Raw genomic sequence first — 15,997 nt, 5'->3', positions numbered from 1 at the left:
AACTTGCGGGCGGACAGTAGGGGTGAGATGTTGGCGGATCAAATAGAAGAAACGACGTTCTGCACTATAAACGGAGACGCCCCCACACGTATGGTAGGAAGCTGTCACAGCTCGCCAGATATCTCAATCGTGAGCGCAGAACTCGTAAACTGTGTCAACTGGCAGCCGATGGTAACATTGGCATCCGACCACCTGCCCATACTTATTTCGCTTGAACGTACCGCCGGCCATCCCGTCGATTCTATACAACTTAATATGGTAACGATTTAAAAGACGGTGCACCACCTAATTTTTACAAAAATTATCGGTAATAGTCTAGTTGAGGGGTCGACTGCTAATACGCTACCAAAAATATCGAGAGAGGTGTCAAACGACGCGTCTTGACATCAGTATTAATAATCCGAAGGCGGAAAATAAAAATTTTGACGCGTTCAAAAGATATTAACGAAAAACCGACAAAAGACCCGCGGGTACCTCCGAAACCGGGGGTCGGATCCATAGTATTTTTGCGCAGGTACAACACAACAACAACCACATTAAAATCGCCAAATTCAACTGCAAATATCTCCGGACAGAGACAAAATTTTCCGCCTTCGGTTTATTGTTCTCGAGATTAATACGCGTCTTTTGATACCTCACTCGAAAATCTTGGCCCAACTTTAGGGTGGGTACCGTAAACTGCACTACTACCTTTACTTTCTGATTTTCATTCATACGTATGTGCATTTTTAAATAATAAAAAAACTGTTATATTATTCTAATAGATAGCATCTCCGCCGGGTTGCGATGCAGCTCAGAATATGCCAAAATCAGAGGAAATCCACAATTAAATGCAGATTCACGTGTCATTTGCCAAGGATACAAGGTACTTTACAACCAACATGCTTTGGAATACGGTACCAAACTGGTTGGATGTATTTTCCTAAAAAAGGGTGGAACTACGCATCTTGGTTTGCCAGTATTTGCTTCGGTAATTTATATTGATTTGTATTGATTAAAAATTGCAATAGTAGATAATGTAATGTGTATTAAAATTGAATAGGTAGCCAGATCAAAAAAGGTAACTGATCGGCATGCAACTGTTATTTATGTGGCGCCACCGGGAGCTGCTGCTGCTATCCCAGAAGCATTAGAAGCAGAAATGTCTGATTGTTTGCATCACCAAAGGTGTGCCATAACATGATATGGTTCACGTTAAGCACGCTCTCTTAAGGCAAAAACAAAATCGCGTCTAGTCAGGCCCGATTGTCCAGGAATCATCGCACCAGAAAGGGTAAGTAAATTGGCTACCATATTAAATAATTTGTCATGCTTTTGTTGATAATCAACTGAAGAATGCAAATACGACAGAGTTCGAAGTTCATGTGAAAACCAATTAATTCTTTTAATTAGCGCTTGGAGATAAAAATACATATGTATGTATGCATAAAACTGCATAGAAGGGGAGGAATTAATTAATTATTATCAGTAGATTTACAAGATTTTTGTCATTTTCCCTGCGTCGCAGTTGTCATTATATTGCGTTAACAGAGGACATCAACACCTTACTACCTACAGCCAGTTAAAATTTTAGTAAATTTTGCTCTTTTCATCACTGTTTCAAAACGTGGAAAGTTATATATCGAGCATTCCATGGAGAATGGTACATTTTAGCAGACTTTCGCATTGCGGTCATTATTAATATTCAATTCCTAGAAGGTTTAATGTAGTCATGTCAATAGTTCCCGAGATGGTGGGGCTAGTACCACAATGGTGCTTGTTACCCGAACGTGGATAGATAGATAATTTATTGAGGATTGCACTGTCCGATGCAACCATCCCTTGCACGTGAAACACTGACAAGAGTATTTATTTTTTTTAATTAATTTATTTCTTATTACGGCTGTTTAGGCCTAAAACTTAAACTACTAAGTACAATTCATTGTTATAATCACTTATTTCTATTGAATATGCTGTTGGAATGCCATGTGTTTCCGATCAGCATATTTACTAGCGTGACAAAGGGACGAGTCTGGGAGCCACTCATTTAAGGAAGGTCGGAAAGGACGCGTTTCCAATCCTCCAGTGCTCCCAGCTTAAGGCAACAAAATTTGGAACTTATATTTTTAAATTAAATTATATGTGTACTTTAAGCTGTCGGAATGTATTAGTCTCCGATCAACACAGCTAAACGTGTCTTTGGATGTTCGAAATTGAAAATAACGTGTATCCAATCACCCCTCAACTTTGTTTAGTAAAGACGCTGTCGGAATGCATGAAGATTCCGATTAGCACAGGTCAACATATAATGGGAGGTTGAAAAGGACGTGTTTCCAATCCCCCCTGCTCCAACTTTTGTTTGGCCTTATTTTCGTTATTTTTGTTACACATTATATAATTTTATTGTCATATTAATGCTGTCGGAATGCGAGTGATTCCGATCAGCAACAGTAAATATCAGCTGGAAATACCGAATTCCAGCGAAATTAGTTGCTGGAACTGTCTGGAGTTACAGGTGGCGACCGATTTCCTTTTCCTTAGGGCCGGATGCATTGCATTTTGCTGCTTCCAATATTACCATTCCCTTTTCGGGCTCCAGTATCGGATATATCATGTAAAAAATAAGAGGAGAAAAACTTTATCTTATTTGAAAGGTTTTACTGTGCTCCAATACATTTTTTTTTAAAGTATTGAAGTTATTACTACTTTTTATGTGATTAGGAAGTTCATTGAAATATTTCAGGCCCTTATATATGTATATGACCGTCCTAAAAAGATTCTTTTCCGGCAAACAAAGCAAACTCATTTCTCAGGACCGGGTTCAGGAGAAGGACCCGGATTGGGGTCGATACCTTCCCGGAAGAGGAGAGTATGCGCAGACCCGCTGCAAGGATGACAATTTGTGTCCGCCTGCTCATTACCCTCTACTCCCCTGTGGCCTAGGACCCAGGGCAACAGTACTACGTTGTGTGCTCCTAATTGATTTAGCTTTTCTACGCACTGAAGGACCAGTGCTGACTTTATTTCGAACGCCGCAAATGCCTTTAGTGGTGCCTGACTGCCTGACTGAGTATGGCAATTGTTTCATTGGGGTATCAGCGCTGAAGGTTCAGCTTAGCGCACTAACTTATGGCGAATACTTCCGCTTGAAAATGCTCGGATGTGCTTTTAGAGTTGCTGATATTTTGGCTCTGGGTCCGAAAACTCTGGCTCCAATCCCCTCTGGCGTCTTCGAGCCATCTATGTACCATACGATCTTGAGCAGACTAGTAATACATTGCACCCGCCCATACCTATACAGCCGTACCAAGAGACTGAGCAGCCCATTACATTTTCGCACAACCGGAGCACTGCTCGACATCCAATCTATATGAAAGCTATGCATTCAAAAGTGTTTTACCAGTGGCTGGTGCACACCGAACTGGACCAATGTATGCTATATTGATGCCTGCACAAATACCAAGCTATGTTTATGTGAATAATGTTACTGCTTATGTCCATATGCACGGTTGAGCACATACAGTACCTACGTCTATACAAGGTGGAACACCACACTATCTACATGGCGATGTAGCCACCGATCACGTTGTTGTAAGAGATTAATTAAAATATGTTATTCATAAACGCTGATTCTTATATTTTCATTATCATTAAACTTTACACTGTAGAATCATGACGGGTATTCTTACTGGACACTGCCTTCTGGCGTCACATGCCTTTAAATTTGGCTTGGTCAGTGATAGAAGATGTAGGAAGTGCGGGTTGGAGGAGGAAACGATCGATTACGTTCTGTGCTCGTGCCCTGCGCTTGCCAGGCTAAGACTCCAGCTGACAGCTGTGAGATCTAGAAGAAGCAAGTGGCTTAAGTTCTAGGAAGCTTCTGGTATTTGTCAAGAGGACGGAGTTATTTTATAACATGTCCTGGTTGTTGATAGGGTTTTTAGCTTGGTCGTTAAAACAAACCTCTGGTAACACTACGGACTCATTCAGTCTATGTGCGGTCGTCACGAACCCGCCAGTTCAACCTAACCTATATTTTGTTTTGGTTTTTACTTTAGAATCAACCGTTTAAGTAAGCGATGTCAGCTAACTAAGCGCCTTCAAATGTAGATCCATAAGGAACATTGGGTCGCCAGAGCCTCTGCTGTTAAAGAAACAGGATTCGCCACGGGTAGGTGAGGTTCACAATTGGGTTGGAGAAGCTATATATTGCGCTGGCAACCCATTGAACGGGTTGCGCTACACAACCCCCTGAACCAATTTGGTATTTTAATCGCCTCTTACGCAGGCATGCCTACCGCGGGTATACTCTAAGCCCCCTAACCCGCTGGAGCCATGAGAAGCGTTAGTGACCTTGGGTGTCCCAAGGAAATTTCCGTCGTGTCTTGTGTTGTTGGGTGAGCGGCCAGGCAGCAGCGTGCAACAAATGCACCATTCAGGAGGATACCCTTGCTGAGCCCAGAAAATCTGGGAAAGTTGGATGTACTGGTCGGATGCAGCAAACGAGTATATTCTGTAATAGCATATGATCAACTTGGAGATAACCAAACGTTTATTTTCCTGTCCAACAGGGAACTGGTTCTAGACCCTGCTGCTAAAGAAGGATAGGCGTAGTCAATTCGTTCCCGGGTTACTCGGGGAAATCAGTTTTAGCGGTACTTTGCACTTTTCATACTGCATGTCCATACAAGAACTTCGGATAATGAATTAAACAGTTGTTGTTGTTGTTGTTGAATTAAACAGTCATCTGCATTTGTTTGTTTTTGTAGCACATCTAATTTCCTTCGTAACATCAATCAATTATCCCTTGTTATAATGTTGTGTTCTCTATGAATGCAACAGCGAAGTATCTTCGGGTACCCCTGATTCTAGTTATCTGAAATCTCCTTGAGTCCCTTGTGCCTTTGGCCTCTCAGAAAAGAGCTAATTGTGGAGCCCTATTTATAGAACACTTTTCGGGTTAAATATATTAAAAACTTGAATATATCCTTACTGATATTAGTTTCTTTCTCATTCTAGGTAATTTGATTTTGACGATGTGCGCATAGCAATATTCCAAATATTCCAGCTGTAGCTGAAGGAAGAACATAAATTTGTTCAAATTATAAGAAAACTGCGACAAGGCGCTAATATAAGAAAAGGCGCTAACAAGCATACTATGGGAAAGGGTCAAGACCAAAGGATCAAAATCACCTATAAATCGACTTTGATAGCACGAATTGGGGCTTCCGGTATTATCCCTACAAAACCCATATGGCTCTGCAAACTGATGTTGAACAACAACAACAACAACAACAACCACCAGCGCAGGAAAAATTGAGCATCATCACTGAGCTTCGAAAGTTTCAGAAAGGGCACAGCTATTAATAGACGTTATTGTACTTAATTAGCTTGTACATATCAATATACACATATGTAAAGTTCACTAGAGTAATAAGGGAATAATTTAAATTGTAAAAAAATATTGTATATATGCATTATGGTAATAGTCTAGTTGAGGGTCGACTGCTAATACGCTACCAAAAATATCGAGAGAGGTGTCAAACGACGCGTCTTGACATCAGTATTAATAATCCGAAGGCGGAAAATAAAAATTTTAATGCGTTCAAAAGATATTACCGAAAAACCGAAAAAAGACCTGCGGGTACCTCCGAAACCGGGGGTTGGATCCATAGCATTTTTGCACAGACACTAAATCGTAGTCTTTCAAGTCTTCAATTTCTAGGCGACTTCTTATTGATTCAATTACTTTTTCGCGCTCTTGGGCAATCTGTAGTTGGAACTCAACGTCGTCTGCATTTATAGCATAGGCAATTTGTCGTCTGCTAAGCGCGTCAACATGGCTCATGGAAGCTTCCCGTCTATGCTTTATCTTGTAATTATAATTTTCAAGCTCAAGAGCCCATCTAGCGATTCGTGGGTTTAGTTGTTTTTTCTCCAGGGCCATTGTCAGTGAATTGCAGTCGGTAACTATTGTGAAGGGTATGCCCTCCAAGAATGGCCTAAATCTTCTTAGTGCGTATATTATAGATAAGGTTTCCAGCTCGAAGCTATGGTACTTTGATTCGGCACTAGAAGCAGTCTTGGAAAAGTATGCAATAGGGAGAAAGTTCTTGTCATCTTGACGTTCCAGCAAGACAGAGCCAAAACCTATGCTACTAGCATCACAATTAAGTTCCGTTTCCCGTTCTGGATGATATATAGCCAGGACTGGGCTTTTTACTAACCTAGACTTAAGCTCGTGAAAAGCATCGATGCATTTTTCGTCAAAGTCAAAGTTTGAATTTCTTTTAAGCGGGTTTTGCAATGGTTTGGCGATCTGAGAGAAGAACGGCGCAAAGCGACGGAAGTATGAAAATAAGCCAATACATGATTGCAGTTGTTTTGGATTAGTATCGGAAAATTCTGTGTGCTTCTTATATGGGAGCCATTTGGTAGTATTCCCGTACGAGTTACAGTATACCCTAAGTAGTCAATTTCATCGTATCCGAATTTGCATTTCTCTACATTGAGTTTCAAATTCCGTAGAGCGAGTCGTTCTAGTACAGATTTCAATAAATCTTTGTGCTCTTCGAATTTTTCAGTTGCAAGAAGATGATGATCTTTTTATCGTCAATCATTTCTCGAGAAATGCTATTTTTGAAACGTTGGAATAATGCGGGCGAGTTTTTCAGTCCAAAAGACATTTTTAAATACTCGTATTGGCAATTTGGAGTCACAAATGCGGTGAGCTTGACTGACTCAGGGGCCATCTTCACCTGGTGGAATCCGCTCTTCAGATCGAGTAGCGAGAAGAACTTATTTTTGTCCAAGTAGTTTATGCAGTCGTCTATCAGGGGTAATGGGTAGTTATCCCTCACGGTTACTTTATTTAATGCACGATAGTCCACACACAATCGTATTTTGCCGTTCTTCTTTTTGACTAGTACAATAGCCGAAGCGTACGGCGAGTCACTGGGTCTTATTATCCCATCATGGCGCAATTCGTCTACGATATATTGCACCTGGCTTTGCTTGGCGTAAGAGAGCCTACGGGGCGCAATGAAAGGGAACATCACTAGTCAAATGTATCTTCATTTCATAGTTCAGTGGCTCACGTATTAAGGGTTTGTTAAGGTAAATATCGTCAATGATTCGTTGTTTAGGCCACAGGCCTAAATATATCTCCCCCCTCGTAACACAACTTTCTTTGGTTATTCTCCTTCGTTACTACCACCCACATATTCTTGTGATCACTATACACACAGGCATGTGTGAGTGGTAGTACGTATGTATCTTAAGATTTTACCGCTGTGAGCCCGCGGTACAGCAACTTTGTTGCCGGGAAACCCAACGAAGGAGCTGTATCGTGGGTTCATCGGCTCATGTACCAAAGAGTCTCGTCCTCTTTTAATCCAGCAGCCAGCAAAGGAACACGTAATCACACGCTCACGTAAGTTGCCAATTTCCAAAAAACATATTTAACAATTTCCAAAAATATATTTAATATTTTTAAACCTTTCACAACATTTGTTAACATTTTCCTTAACACTTGTTGTATTTATACACATAGAATAAAAAAAACACTGTGAATTCCTTTTATTAATACGAAACCTTTTTGGTGTTTTTATTTTTCTTCCCCTTTTTTCGTCTAACTAATCTTTAACAAATACGTGGGTGCGCGCCGTTGCCACCACGCATTTGTCCATGGTCCTTACCACGCCGGTAAAGAGAACCAGTCACATATTTACAGTCCACTCCACTCCCTAGGCCATTAATCAGAAGCACCATTCAAATTTCGCACTAAATCAAGGAAGCAGTTATTTACAATCGTGATAATAATCATCAGCAATTGGCACACAAAAAAGTGATAACTACAATTTCGGTGATACAAACAGATTCGAGGAAGACACAACACCAACAGCAACAACTCCGACAATCCACAAAAATCAATCATCTATTAGTCCGGATCAACAATTTATTGAAAGGTACGTGGTTTAAAAATATTCCGTGCTAGGTAGGGTTTTCTTTTAATTTCAGATTTAATAAAATTTCACAAAATAAAAATAACAAATTACAAAGTGATTCTTTATATCAAACAGTGCAAGTGATTTTTTTTTTCGTGAAGTGAGAAGTTTACTTTGTGCAAAAATAGAAAAAGGCGCTTAACGCAGTTATTTAAAGTTTGTGCAACACGCCTTGTGACTATCCGGAACAATCCCCCACCAGCGGTAAGATTTTCCGGACACAGCTCAAGGTAGCACAACACTGCTCTAAAAGGTTAACATAACCTCAAACACCGATTTGCGCCACTTTTCTATTTTCACCTTTGCAGGATTTATCTGAAAAAATTCATTTAATCCACAGCACAAAAATTCGATTTGTTAAGGTTACTTATTAAGAAACCTGTAAATTTAATTTAGGCGCACATTTAATTAAATACAATTTGTTTTCCACATAAAAATCACTTGCACTTATTTACACGGGCAATACTGCAATTTATTTTGTTGTTTCAGTGCAAAGTGCACTTATTTTTAAACCACACATATTGTTGTTGTTGTTTGGGTGGCTTAGTTCTCATACAATTTTTAAAACAAAAAATTGAAAAATTTATTATTCTCACTTGCGGCAATATACAAATCAGTTTTGACTGATCTAATTTTTTGTATACAAAAGATCACAGTCCTTGGTTAAATTACCAAAAAGTCCATAACGAGCGTTCATACATTTTTTTATTTTTTCACTAACACCACTTTTTCACTAGCCATTACTTATTGGCTTACACAATTCGTTAACACAGCTGCATTAGCACTTTCTTTTAACAATTACGTGGGTGCGCGCCGTTGCCACCACGCAATTGGACATTCCCTCAAACTACTAGCTTTCTTGCAAGCTTCGAGGCCACTTCACCGAGAAATCTCTCTCGAATACATTCCTTCATTCCAGTCCATTTTCAATCAGGACTCTCTGCAAAGGCAATTAATTAATTAATATTTAAATAAATTTTCATTTAATATAATGGATACCTATATACGCCAAGCAGAGGCAGTGACTGAGTTTGAAAATGACTATCATGATATGTCTCCTTCAGACCATACAAAACACACCCTCTTAGTCCAAAAGGAGGAGTTGAAATCGCTATGGGAGAAGGCGAAGCAGACATATGAGGAACTCTTGAGCTCCTCAGAACTGGAGGCAAAAGAGCTGTCGGCTATCAAAAAGAAGCACAAAATTGCATACTTCAGCTTTCTCAAGTGCCAGGCAGCGATGGCTGAACTCTCGGAAAAACTTGAGAAAGCTGAAAAGAAAGAAGAAAGCTCAGGAGACAGGGAATATCGCGTGCGCCTGCCACCGTGTGATACGGACGTTTTCAAAGGAGATTACCTTTCTTGGCCTTCATTTAGAGACATGTTCACTGCTATATATACGTAACAAAAACCTAGAAGCAATAGAAAAATTATATTATTTAAACCAAAAGACTCAAGGTGAGGCCAAAGAGATAGTTGGGCGATGTCCTTTAACGAAATACGGTTTCGAAACAGCGTTGAAAAATCTTTGTGACAGATACGAAAATAAACGTATCTTAGTAAACGCCCAATTAAAAATTCTTTTTAGTTTGAAAGCGGTTGAGAGTGAATGCGGTAGCTCTATAAAGAAACTGCAACGTGAAATAAATAATTGCATCTCGGCGCTCCAATGTCATCATATAGACATATCAAACTGGGATGCAATTATAACATATCTATGTTCAACAAAACTGCCAGAAACCACACTGGCACTCTGGGAACAAACAATTGAAAACAAAACGGAAATTTCAAAATGGGCTGATATGGATAGATTCTTATCCAATCGTTTCCAAACCCTAGAAACCGTGACTGATCTAAGAGGGGATACAGTTTCCAAAACCTCAAAGCCACAGGTATCTCGTTCGACAACAGATACATCGGCTAAAAAATTAGGGTCCTATCAGGCAAGTGCAAGTGTAGCCAAACCTACGTGTAAGATGTGCAAAAGTCCTGCACATCGAATTTCAAAGTGTGAAAAGTTCTTACGTTTAGCACCCAATAAACGATTTGAACAAATTAAGAGCAGCCGTGGGTGTATAAACTGCCTTTCTGCTGGCCATTCGGTAACAAAGTGCACCAGTCAAATGAACTGTGCCACATGTCATTTAAGACATCATACGCTGCTTGATATTTCGAATCAGCCAAAACCAACAAATACTTCTGACACTATCGGAGCATCTACCTCACGGGAAGCTCAAATACGACGCAATGCTGAAAGAGAAAACGCTCCGATTAATAATGTGAACTCTTGCTTCGCAAACACAAATAAAGGGGTATTACTAGGGACAGCTCAGGTCAATATTCGTTTTAATGGTGTTGACTATTCGGCGAGAGCCCTAATAGACTCGGGATCTGAATGCTCATTCATTACCGAGAAACTAAAGCGCAGAATTAATCTGCCATCCAAACACCTGCATGCCCAAGTTTCGGGCATCAATAATACAATGTCTGCACAAGTAAAAGAAGCGTGCAACATACAATTGCGGTCACCAACAGACCCATTAATCGAGATCAATACGATCATGCTGGTTTTACCACAATTAACAGGGAATCTTCCAACTTGCCAAATAAACGCAATGACTAGCCAAGCATTCCCTGACTTAGTACTGGCTGACAAAAGATTCTTTGTCAATGAGCCAGTCGATTTAATTCTGGGCGGAGACATATACCCCCAAATTATGCTAGGCGGTATTAGGAAGGACGTGCTAAACACATTAATAGCACAGGAAACGGTGTTCGGCTGGATTTTGACAGGCTGCACAGATGCGGTTGATACAAATAAGACCCTAGTTTCATATTTTAATGAGGTCACTTTAGATAAACAATTAGCGGCTTTTTGGGAGATAGAGGAAATTCCAAAGAAAAGGAGCATCAATAACGATGACACTTACTGCGAGGAGCTATACAAATCCACAACAGTTCGGAACAACGATGGCAAATACGTAGTCTCCTTACCCTTTAGGAAAGAGTTTAACTTAGGCCCCTCATTAAGAAGTGCGTGTTCTCAATTTTATCGCAACGAGACACGACTTGCGAAAAACCCAGTCCTTCAAACGGAATACAATAGAGTTGTATCCGAATATGAAACTTTAGGGCACATGAAACAAATAGGCAATATTTCGCCAGACTCAAATGACTGTTACTTCCTACCTCACCATGCTGTTATAAAGGAGGGAAGTACAACGACAAAAGTCAGAGTCGTATTTAATGCATCTTGTCCTACCACTAATGGCAAAAGTCTAAATGATGCCTTATATCCAGGTCCGATTCTTCAATCCGACCTGACAATTCTTATACTACGTTGGCGGCTGTTCAAACACGTATTTAACAGCGACATAGAGAAAATGTATCGCCAAATATGGGTCAATGAAGACCAAACAAAATATCAGCGAATCATATTTCGCAAATGCCCCGAAAACCCAATTAACATTTACGAATTGAAAACAGTAACCTTTGGTGTTAATTGTGCTCCGTATCTTGCGATTCGGACGCTGCACCAACTGGCTGATGACGTGGAGACATCGCATCCAATGGCAGCAGATATCCTGCGAAATTGCATGTACGTTGATGACGTACTCGCGGGTGAACATAGCATCGAAATTGCAATCAAGGCAAGGGACGAAATATCATCGGCATTGCAATCGGCAGGTTTCCCATTACGAAAATGGACGTCCAACTGCAAGAAAATTCTACAAGGTATACCGAAGCAACACCTATTAAGCGAGGATTTTCTTGAGTTTGAAGACACCAGCATGGTAAAAGCACTCGGTATCAGGTGGAACGCCCATTTCGACTACTTCTACTTCACAGCGAAACCCTTTGACAATAACCATGCCGTAACAAAAAGGTCAATTCTTTCTGCGATCGCAAAACTTTTTGACCCTCTTGGCTGGCTGGCACCAATCGTAATTGTAGCCAAAATAATAATGCAAAATATTTGGTTGGAAGGGACAGGCTGGGATGAAGATGTGTCTGAAACTACTCTACATCGGTGGCAATCATTCATGACGGACTACGAAAAGATCAACGATATACGCATACCGCCATACCGTTCACTACACATTGAAGGACAATTTCGAAATACATGGATTCAGCGATGCTTCGGAAAAAGCATATGCCGCCACTGTCTTTCTGAGGGTACAAACGAAGGATCAAGTCTTCACCAACTTGCTGATGGCCAAGACGAGAGTAGGCCCGGTCAAAACTATATCATTGCCACGACTGGAACTCTGCGGTGCAGTCCTACTTGCAGAAATCATAGAGTCGGCCATAGAAAATATGCAACTTTCCAATATTAAAGTAATCCTTTGGACAGATTCGACGATAGTACTGGCATGGATCCGAAAACCACCATGTTCGTGGTCAACGTTTGTGGCACATGGAATAACGAAAATCATCGACAAAGTTGGATACAAAGTATGGCGGCATGTAGACTCTGCGTCAAACCCTGCAGATTTGGCGAGCAGAGGCCTCCTCGCTTCGGATCTAATCGACAATTCTTTGTGGTGGCAGGGACCTTCTTGGTTACAAGAAGACAACGAAAATTGGCCAACACAAGAAGAAGATTACAACACGAATATCGAAGAAAAGAGGGTGAAAGTTCATGCAACATCGGTCAAAAACAACTTTGATCTTCTGGATAGGTTTTCCGATTTACCAAGGGCTTTGCGGGTTATATCCTATATTCTTCGGTTTTTCCAGAATACGCACCAACAACTAAAGCCTCCTTTAAAAGGGATTCCCATTCGATAGCCTCCGACGAAATAGAAAAAACAACACGAAGATTGATAACAGTATGCCAAAGGCAACATTATCAAGAAGAGTACGCAAATTTGAAGTAAGGAAAACTAATAAATGGGAAAAGTGAGATTTTACCCCTGAACCCATATATAGATGAAGAAGGCATCATTCGAACTGGGGGCGGACTGGGGCATCCAAAGACATGTCCCATAACGAAAGTCATCCCATTATTCTTCCTTATACTTGCCGGTTATCCAAACTTATAGTTCAATCCTCTCATGAGACCACCCTGCATGGAGGGAACCAGCTGATGCTCCGTCATATCCGCACTCAGTACTGGATCCCACGCGTTAAAGTCATGATAAGGTCGGTAATCCACAACTGTAAGGTCTGTACCATTTACAGGAAGCGGACACAAACGCAACTTATGGGGATCCTTCCGAAAGAGCGCACCACCTTTACTAGGGGCTTCACTAACACTGGGGTAGATTTCGCGGGACCATTCGATATAAAATCCTACCGAGGGAGGGGATGTCGAATTTCAAAAGGATACGTTTGCCTGTTTGTCTGCTTTTCGACGAAAGCCATCCATCTAGAAGCGACAAACGACCTTAGTACCGGGTCCTTCCTAGCTGCCTTCGCTAGATTTGTATCCAGGCGAGGCTGTCCGAAAAACGTTTACTACGACAATGGTACTAACTTTGTCGGAGCTTCGCGATCGTTACGATCCGAGTTTAAGGCATTTCTGCGTGAATCAAGGGACGGAACATTGAATAAATACAGCCATCACACTTTAGAATGCATTTTATACCGCCAAGCGCTCCTCACATGGGAGGTTTGTGGGAAGCGGGTGTAAAAAGTTTTAAGACCCACTTTAGAAAGATCGCGTCCGATCATAAATATACTTTCGAAGAGTTTACAACCCTCTTATGTCGAATTGAGGCCTGCCTCAACTCAAGACCTCTAAGTACCTCATCCAACGACCCTTCCGACCTGGAGCCGCTTACTCCAGGCCATTTTCTCGTAGGTGGGCATCTTTTAGCTCCACCTGAACTCGACTGTGGTGAAAACCCTGCCTCCATTGTAAACCGATGGCAAAAGATGAAAGCCCTTCATCAGCCCTTTTGCAAAAGATGGAAATCGGAATATCTCACTGAGATCCAGAAAAGGTATAAATGGAAACATCGACAATCCAACCTAAAACCCGGGGACCTAGTCGTCATAAAAGAGGATAACCTGCAACCAAACGAGTGGAGAATGGGGAGAATCGTCAACACTCACCCAGGTTCCGATAACCGTGTACGTGTTGTTGACGTCAAAACAATTAAAGGACAAATTACGAGACCAATCGCGAAACTGGTACTATTCCCGCCCAACGAAAAGGAAAATTAACTTTAATAATCCATATTCCTTCATTCCAAAAAACCCAGCTCTCGTTCACCCCGAACGAGGCCAACACACAAATAACCCAGCTCTCGTTCCCCTGAACGAGGCCAACACACCCTTAAGCGGGAGTCATTGGTGCCGTATGTCGTGTCGCTGTGGTCGTGTCCCTAACGTAATCAGCTGTTTATCGTTACGATGGTAAACCAAAACCCAATTGGTTGGCTGCGATACGGTTGCGACCTTAGCGGCACCAATATAATCGATTGCATTGATTCTCATAAGGTTGGTCGAATCAGCTGTTATAAGGTTACCGATAAAGCACCAATGTCTTCAGCTTAACGCAGCTAAATTATCTGCCCCAGAATACAATTGAATTAGCAATTACACCCCAAACATCAATTTCCATATGAACCACACGTTCAAACTTAAAAGTATTTTCGAATATAAAATTAAGGTACACGTCGTAAAGGTGTAAAAGTGCAAAATAAATGTTTAACAAGCCAACCTAATAGAACCGCACGGCGTTCTTTGCCCTAACCCAAATATGCATGCGTTGCGACAATGTAAAGCATGTGTGCAAACGTCGAATCGCAGAAAAAAATTGGAAATCGAGTTAGGTTTTCACGCAGCAAATTCAACTTGGGTTGCTCTCATACAAGTTGTATGTACATGAGACATTTTTCACAGAAAATTACTTGCGTGCGTTTATATTGGGTTGGCTTTAAGAAACACAAGGTGGTGTTCTGAATAGCAATCCGGCCTGTTCTGGATTCCGACTCGTTTTGAAGGGTAAGGCGGGGTTGATTCCGAGTCGATTTCTTTTTGGTGTTCTCCGTTCCGATTTAAACAAATCGATTCGAAGCTGATTTCGAATCATTTTCATATCGAGTCGATAATAAAGCGAAACAGCTTTTTTTATTTATTTTGATTTTAGTTAAATTAAAATTGTGCAAAAATCTGCACAAAGGTCCTAAAATTTAAAATGCCAGCACCAATGGTTTTCGGAAATGCAGAGGCAACAAGATAATTGCAATTTTGCATAGAAAACGCTAAGATCGATCGATCGGAATTGGGAACACGTCGGCTTGCTTTCAAACGGAATCGCTTTGCTTAGGTGGGAAAATTTTTTGATAGGAGTTTTCAAATTAAGATGTATTATACTAAATAAACAAATAGTCCAGCAAAACGTTGTAATAAATCTTCCAAATAAAATGAATAATTTAATAAAACTCATTTGTGGGGAAAATAATGTAATTATCTGTGCTTAATAGCCTAAATACTTTCGATTCCGACTGCTCAGAGGCAAAACTTTTCAAATCGATCAAGTCTGGTCGGAGTCGATGTTCAGAACACCAATGCATTTCGATTCCGAATAAATTGGTCGAAATCGAAATCGAGAGCAGGTCCGAATAACTTAAATTCCAATTTGAATATCCTAATATTTTCCACATAAGAGAATTAAAAGCGAAAAATTAAATTAAAATAAAGTGACTAAAACAAAAGGGTATTAACTCAGATTTCTGCACACTATCCTTTATATGCAATGCATTCCAACCAAAGAAATTTCGCAAACTATTTGGAACATACTAGAACCGAGAGCTGACTAATAAATATACTTATTTTACTGTATAAAGAACTTTCCCTACAAAAGAAAATTTGTTAAAAAGAAGCTAACTAGTTATTGATCATTTCGCGAGTGCAAGGAAAGTGGCTCACTTTTACTTAACTTTAAAAAGTCAGTACTGCATCTGTTAAATTGGAAGAAAGTCAATTCGTTTGTTGTCCTCAAGTAAAATCCACGATTTTTAACGATAATCACAATTTATTAATTATGAAAGCGATCACTA

The 15,997-nt window shown here is 40.5% G+C and overlaps 1 protein-coding gene across 9 annotated transcripts in view; it reads right to left on the bottom strand.

Annotated features, from left to right (window-relative positions):
• Positions 1 to 15,997, bottom strand: part of LOC137244393 (protein transport protein Sec24C-like) — an 81,714-nt gene that overhangs the window by 60,016 nt on the left and 5,701 nt on the right. The gene's annotated exons all lie outside the window — the stretch shown is intronic.

Source organism: Eurosta solidaginis, chromosome 3 (assembly GCF_040869045.1).
Source record: "Eurosta solidaginis isolate ZX-2024a chromosome 3, ASM4086904v1, whole genome shotgun sequence".
Classification (NCBI taxonomy): Eukaryota; Metazoa; Arthropoda; class Insecta; order Diptera; family Tephritidae; genus Eurosta; species Eurosta solidaginis.
Note: the sequence above shows the minus strand (reverse complement) of the source record. Positions and strands in the feature narration are given on the sequence as shown.